Genomic DNA, 7,786 nt, shown 5'->3' on the forward strand with positions numbered 1-7,786 from the left:
CCATGTAGTTTGGAAAATGAAAATTCTTTCACAATGAAGGTAATAATCTGCATATTATTAAGTAATTGTGTAAATTGAAATGTCTGCAACTTGTATAGACTACAACAAATACTGTTGCAACCAGAGGAAGAACTGTTGAGAAATGATTCTGCAGATGCTGCCTTGGAAGGAACTGCTCCTAAGCCAAAGAAAACTATTGGAAAAATTAAGGTTCAACATATAGTAGCATCTGATTCTTTTCATGGTTATTTTGTATTGACTTAATATGGATGCATCAATAATAAGGACAGTTGATTTTTTTTTATTCCTTATTTTCTAAATGACACATATCTCGTTCTTCTTGAAAGGTAGTGAAAAAGAAACAAATAGATGTAGAGAACAGAGATCTATTGTGCTGTTATAATTTCCATCAAAATTTTTCCATGATCAATGTTCAAAGTACATCATCAGATTCATAAATCTATGGTCTTACTGTAAATTATGAAAATGTGGTCTGATAAATGAGTACACTTGTTTATAGTCATACATGAGTTCAAACTCCAAACTGCTATAAGAAAAGTCTCTGATTTTGCTTTTACAGGCCCGCTTCTGTGAATGTTAGAGACGCAATAGGTTCTTGCCGGCAATCAACAGCTTTAACAAGCCAGCCACCCACTTTTCACCTTAGGTTTGACTGTTTCTTCCTACCTAAGGTCTTGTGTGTGTTGATATATAAAAATAAACAATCAAGATGCCTTAAGATTTATTTTTCATGTTAATGTGGATCAGTAATTCATTACCATATAGAATGTACTTCTCATCTGCTCTGCTTCCTGACCTGAATGTGCTTTCAATTCATTGAGTGTAGTGGGCAAGCCCTTATTGTCTATGGGGGATGTGTGCACCTTTGTTTCTGGGCATGAGCCAGCTTCCATGATTGTAGCTGGTCCATGCCAAGGATATCTAATTATTTATCAGATAGATTTTATTTCTCATCTGCTATGCATTTTGACAATAATGCGCTTGCAATTATTGAGTGTAGAGGGCAGGGAGCCTCGCAAGCCCTCATTGCCCATGAGGCCTGTGTGCGCCTTTGTCTCCGGGCATGGGCCAGTGGTCGCAAGGAAGCTCCTAAATTCCTCCATAATGAGTGCATTGTTTTGCGTAATGCCTTTGGGTAGGTTGTTTACAAATTTGTCTTTGTTGATTTCTTTTAATTGTCATGTAGTTCGGAAAATGCAAATTCATTCACAATGAAGGTAATACTTTGCATATTATTAAGTAATTGTGTAAATTGAAATGTCTGCAACTTGTATAGACTACAACAAATACTGTTGCAACCAGGGGAAGAACTGTTGAGAAATTATTCTGCAGATGTTGCCCTGGAAGGAACTGCTCCTAAGGCAAAGAAAACTATTGGAAAAATCTTCTTCTTGAAAGGTAGTGAAAAGGAAACAAATAGATGCAGAGAATAGAGATCTATTTTTCTGTTATAATTTCCATCAAAATTTTTCCATTAGGTAGGTTTGGGAGTCTATGGTTGTTTGATTGCACTTGAAATAAAGCAAGTGAATGTAAAACACCTCATGATTCAGAAAGATAGTTTAAACTGAGCTTTCAATACATTGTTTTTGATGCAGTGCATAAAGTCAAGATCATGCCAGATAAGCCATCCAGATGCAGTTTTCGGTCTTGTAGGTCATCCTTCCTAAATATGGAGTCCCTATGCTCCCGATCTTCGAATTTGCAGTCCACAGTTTTGGCTAGATGTGAATCAGTGAGAAAAATTCGTGTTAGAACCCATCCTCCTCTGCGTGCCACATATTCTCAGCGTGGTCTTGCTTATGTGCAAGCTAGTGTAGAATACATATGAGAGGTGTCTACCCTTATAAAATCAGGGGCGCCATCACTTCGTAACAACACATCAAATGAAATGACACAAGGTGTGACTTATCTTCTATAACTTTGTAGAGGTTTTAGACCATCTTTGTCCATGTCTGGCTATTAAGAAAATATATTCAGTCACATAGCACAATTTGAACCTCTCTGTTACAGGGATGTAGGTTATTAACAAAATTGTCTTTGTTGATTTCTTTTAATTGTCATGTACTTCGGAAAATAAAAATTCTTTCACAATGAAGGTAATACTCTGCATATTATTAAGTAATTGTGTAAATTGAAATGTCTACAACTTGTATAGACTACAACAAATACAGTTGCAACCAGAGGAAGAACTGTTGAGAAATGATTCTGCAGATGCTACCCTGGAAGGAACTTCTCCTAAGCCAAAGAAAACTATTGGAAAAATTAAGGTTCAACGTATAGTAGCACCTGATTCTTTTCATGGTTATTTTGTATTGACCTGATATGGATGCATCAATAATAAGTACAGTTGATTTTTTTTTATTCCTTATTTTCTAAATGGTACATATCTCGTTCTTCTTGAAAGGTAGTGAAAAGGAAACAAATAGATATAGAGAATAGAGATCTATTGTGCTGTTATAATTTCCATCAAAATTTTTCCATGATCAATGTTCAAAGTACATCCTTAGATTCATAAATCTATGGTCTTGCTATAAAGTAGGAAAATGTGGTCTAATAAATGAGTACAATTGTTTATAGTCATACATGAGTTCAAACATGAAATCGTTATAAGAAAAGTCTCTGCTTTTGCTTTTATAGGCCCACTTCTGTGAATGTTAGAGAGGCAACAGGTTCTTGCCGGCAATCAACAGCTTCAGCAATCCAGCCACCCACTTTTCACCTCAGGTTTGATTGTTTCTTCCTACCTGAGGTCTTGTGTGTTTTGATATATAAAAAGAAACAATCAGGATGCCTTAAGATTTATTTTTCATGTTAATGTGGATCAGTAATTCATTACCAAATAGAATGTACTTCTCATCTGCTCTGGATCTTGACTTGAATGTGCTCACAATTCATTGAGTGTAGTGGGCAAGCGCTTATTTTCTATGGGGGATGTGTGCACCTTTGTTTCTGGGCATGAGCGAGCTGTCATGATTGTAGTTGGTCTATGCCCAGGATGTCTTAAGATTTCCTTTTCATGTTAATGTGGATCAATAATTATTTATCAGATAGATTTTATTTCTCATCTACTATGCATTTTGACAATAATGCGCTTGCAATTATTGAGTGTAGTGGGCAGGGAGCCTGTTATAGACATTTTTGTGCCTTACAGCATTGAGCATGAAATGTCCATAATCTAAGGGATCCAAAGTCCCTAAACATGTTGTTCCTACCCCTAGAGGAACAAGGCTAACAAACCACAGCAATTCACAAAAGTTCTCCACCAGAAACTGCTCAAAAACAAGTCAATTCAGGATCAATTCAGAGCCTCCACTAGCTGTATGCGTTGAAATGCAAAGTCTGCACTAGCTACCTGCGTTGCAATGCAGGTAGAAGCACTACCAGGGTGCATTGAGCGGGAATTGACAAATGGCAAGTTCATTCAACAAGGTGTCAAGACCCTGGAAGCTTCCAGAATCGTCCTCAATGACACTTGCCTCAGTGAATTCAACTAGTGATGAGTAAGAGGTTCTCAATCTCCAAGTGGAAGAAAGAACTGACAGAGGGAGAGGACACTAGTCAGATCTCAAGCTGACTCATCCTCTCTCCAAACATCTATATATGGATCTCTCCTCCATGAGATCTAGAGTCTGGAATTTTGTTATTGCAAAGAATTGCTGTTGGTTTGAGACTGGAATCATTGGGTGCTTAATGCTTTGAAGGAAGGTGAAGATAGGAATTTCATTTGCTGGGAAGGAGATGCTGGATTGGAGCCCTCTGGGTTGTATCTCTTCTTGAACCTTGTTATTCATCAATAAAGCTATCTTGGTTTCTCCTATATGCTAATGTGTCTTTGATGTATGATTGCATTAGTATGTTTAGTTTATCTCTAATCCCGAACTAGTTATGAATATGAATCTATGTCTTTGTGTAGTGTTCTCTTCTTGTGATCTTGCAGGAACCTGTTGAAGCTGGGCGAGCGAGAAGGCAAATAGCTGGGAACTCTCAAAGAGAAGAGAAATCGGATCGAGGGACAAACGAAAGACACCGGTTAGTCCATCCATCTCTCTTCATTCTTAATTCATAATGGAAGAATACTAGAATAGCTGTCTCTATTTGTTGCTAAGGCACTGTCACACCTTAGGTGGATAGGATCGTCCTGCATAGGCATTTTTCCCCACAACAAATTGGCGACTCCACTGGGGAGATCTGTTTAGTCATTTTATTTGTGTCTCTATCATTGTTTGTTTCATAGACTCAACAGCAACCATCGAACTGCATCTGTTGTTCTCAGATGCAAAGTAGACAGCTGCTGCTTTGATCCAATCACTGGATTTGTCTATGATCTGAACAATGGACTCACAAATGATTTGATGATCCTATGTGATAGATCTTAGCCCTTCCTCAAAGCATCCCTTTGATTGTACCTTGCTTGTTGCTTTGATTTGGCCTGAAACTGTAGATTAAATAGCAAACTGTGACCCAGAACCCAGTGAGAAACTCTCGTTTCTCCTTCAGCGCAGACCCTGTGAAGAGGTTCTGCATTTCAACGCAGGTCCCGTGAAGGCTACCTGCGTTGAATGTCAAAACCTCTGTGTTGAGGGTGCATTGATCCAGTTAGGCCTTGTGCAGCTGGGGTTCTCTGCTCTGTTTTGCCTTGTTTTGATCTCTGTTTTTTGCAGCATGTAACCAGCATAGGTACCTGTCTGATAACTCCTTTTCTCTACTTAAATTCTGCCTCCTTTTGTACAAAAAGACTGTGAGTTTTTTTATGTGTTTGTGGCGTCATTTGCAGTTTTCCTTTGCAAGAGTGAAATAATCATCCTGTAGCCCTTGATTCAAATCTGTTGATTGTGATCTTAGGAGAGAGTTCATTGGCTGTTTACAGTTGATTATACATTCATTTTTGCTTTTGGTTTGAGTTTGTCTCTTTTGAGTGTCAAAACAAGTATTCATTTCGAAAATCGTTAAGTGTTGTAATCTCTTCTACCCTTTCTGATTTCGAAAAAGTAAACTTGTTTGTATTTTTCATTTAAAAGCAAATTCAAAGTTGTACAAAAAGCTTTCTTTTTAGGCATCAATATTAAGAGAGCAGAAAACAAACACCTGCATTGTGCATTTGCATCTTGATAGTTTGCATGCTTGATTTAGGAAAAGTGCATTAGAGTGTGCTGATTGCTCTTTGAGAAAAGATGGTGTCTTTCTTTTCCCTTTGTAGCTAGGATTTTCATGGTTGAAAATATATAAAAGCTTGATTATCATCTTTAGACTGCATTTAGGAATTGTATCATACATCTCGTGGTGAACCAGAAAGGCAAACTTCTAAAAAGATCAACCTAAAATAAACTGAATGAACTTAACAACGCTTTGTAACTTAACGCACAACATAGAGGTCTAGGCTAGAGACGTGTTCCGACGTCGTAAAGCCTGGTGACTGTCGATCTCGCTGATGGTGGGTGATTCCTCCTGAGGGACGATAGCGCCAGTACGGATTGTGCTCCCACGTACCGTCGAGTATATATTGGGAGACCCCTATAGGAATCAAACCTTTATCCTTAGGAAGTTGTGTCGGCCGCCCTACTGATCGCAATGCACTGAACACAGCATTCAAGAAGATCGACCGCCCGTACCTTAAAAAGTATTCTGCGGTTTTGCGAAAAGTTTGGCACACCCTCTACCTAGAACGCCAGAGCAGTTCCTTTTGGCCTTTTTCAGACTCTATAACGGAAAAAGTCCATCCGAGCATTTGTCACTTCGGGCTCGTTAAAACATCGAAGGAGACTAGAGTCATCTTTAGCTTTTTCTCGACTCTTTAAAATTGAAAAAGCAAGTTGTGTCTAAAGCGTCGTTAAAATTTATTTTAAACAGAACAATCACCCCTTCTTCCTGCGTCGATCTTTAGGTTGAGAAAATGGAGCACACCAACCAAGGAATTCCCCTTGGTGGAAATCCTAGTCCCTTCTCCTCTTGGGGAGATGTTGGTGCGCCCCACATGGCCACATTGTCGCTTCCAGGACTGACAATTGGCTTGCCCGTCTGGCTCTTTTCAACCAATGTCGTTCAGAACACCACTATTCCTGAACAGTGGAATCAACAGTTAGACCAGACCAGAGTTACCCACCAGCCTTCTACTTCATCTAATTCTTCCTCTCCTCCTTCCTCTTCGCTTGACGGAACTGGTAAAACGAAAAATCAAGCTCCTAAGGAGAAGAAGGAAAAGAAGAAGAAAGAGAAGAAGAAGAAGGAGCCAAAAGCGACTGGGGACAAACAAGTGTTGTCTGACAAAAATCCACACACAGCACTGACTAGGCCTAAATCGCCATGTGTCATATGCAAGGGAGACCACTTCCACAGAGATTGTCCCTGCATCCCTCGGATACTAAGGGACTGGTCTCCCCATTTGCACAATTCGGTAGCGTCAACCTCTGATAGCCATGTTGACAGCACACCGTCAACTAATGAAAGTGAAGCCACAGGACAGAGAGGGAAAGCTAGATTTCCCTGCAAACTGTGTGAAGGCGACCATGCCATCCACCATTGTCCCTTCTTAGACGAGGCTAAAAGAGTTTTGGAAGATCGCCCGGTTTTACCAGTGCAACTTCCTCCTGGATATCAAAAACTCCTGCCAAGTCCTTCACCAGTTGAGAACCCGGCTGGCCCGCTCAGGTGGTCAGCCGAAGCACCTATCATTGAGGATGAACCGTCTGAATCCATACCTGACGAAAGTCAAAAGGTCGAGGTGGCAGTTGACCCGGTCTTGCCTTCAGAGGTTCTATCTTCGAATGATACCATCACAGAAGAGAATAAAGACGACACCGTCCAAATTCTCTTCATCAACACAGACTCCGACGAACAAGGGGGCAATTTGCCCATTCCTTTATCGCAGGAAGGAACTTCGTCAGAGTCATACCCAGCCGTATATTCGGTCCCACCACCAAGCAACCTAGTTGTCTCGTTCGACTGGAACCAACTAGGCAGACCCCGTTTGCCAGCAAGCATACCATTCAGAATTATCGTCCAAATATATAGAATGGTCATGGCTGGCACCATCATTGATGAGGGGGCATCTGTGAGTATCCTTTCCTCTATTGCTTGGAAAGCGCTTGGTTCACCAGCGCTTTTGCCTGAAATGAGAAATCTGACAGGCTTTGATAAAGGAACCAATCGACCTTTAGGGATTCTTCCCAATGTGCCAATCACATTGAAAGGGAAGACTGTTCAAATGAACGTGATGGTCGTTCAAGGACCCTTGGATTATAACCTACTCCTTGGACGAGACTATATATATTGCATGGGAGCCATCATCTCCTCACTCTTTAGAGTAATGTGTTTTCCGCACGAAGGAAGAGTGGTCAAGCTCGTGGACAAGCTTTCATTTCCCGGATCACGCATCGCAAATAGTCATATACCTTCCCTAAATGGTCTCTTCATGCAAGAAATGTCTCAACCCACGGTCCATCCTCCCGATGAGTGCGAGTAATCCAGAAGGATATGACTGGACCCCAGGGGGCATGCGTCCTGGTCTGCTTCGGTAGGAAAACTTTGGGTATAGGGTAGGTTTCCGGGGGAGAATATGACTAGTCTGTACCCCGTCCGTCTAGGAAGAGGGGTTATTCTAGAATAAGATTCTCTTGTCAAAGTTATGTGTTTGGCACTGAGGTCATTCACCTTTGTCTATCTCGGTAGACATCGCCGAGGAAGTGTTTTGTTTGGGGTGCAAATAGAACAATCTTTGGATAGCCTGAAAGAGGTAGGCCTTTCCTGCTGGAACGAATGTTTTGGC

Source organism: Pinus tabuliformis, chromosome 8 (genome assembly GCF_031772625.1).
Source record: "Pinus tabuliformis cultivar Carrire ecotype Pingquan chromosome 8, CPIR1, whole genome shotgun sequence".
NCBI lineage: Eukaryota > Viridiplantae > Streptophyta > Pinopsida > Pinales > Pinaceae > Pinus > Pinus tabuliformis.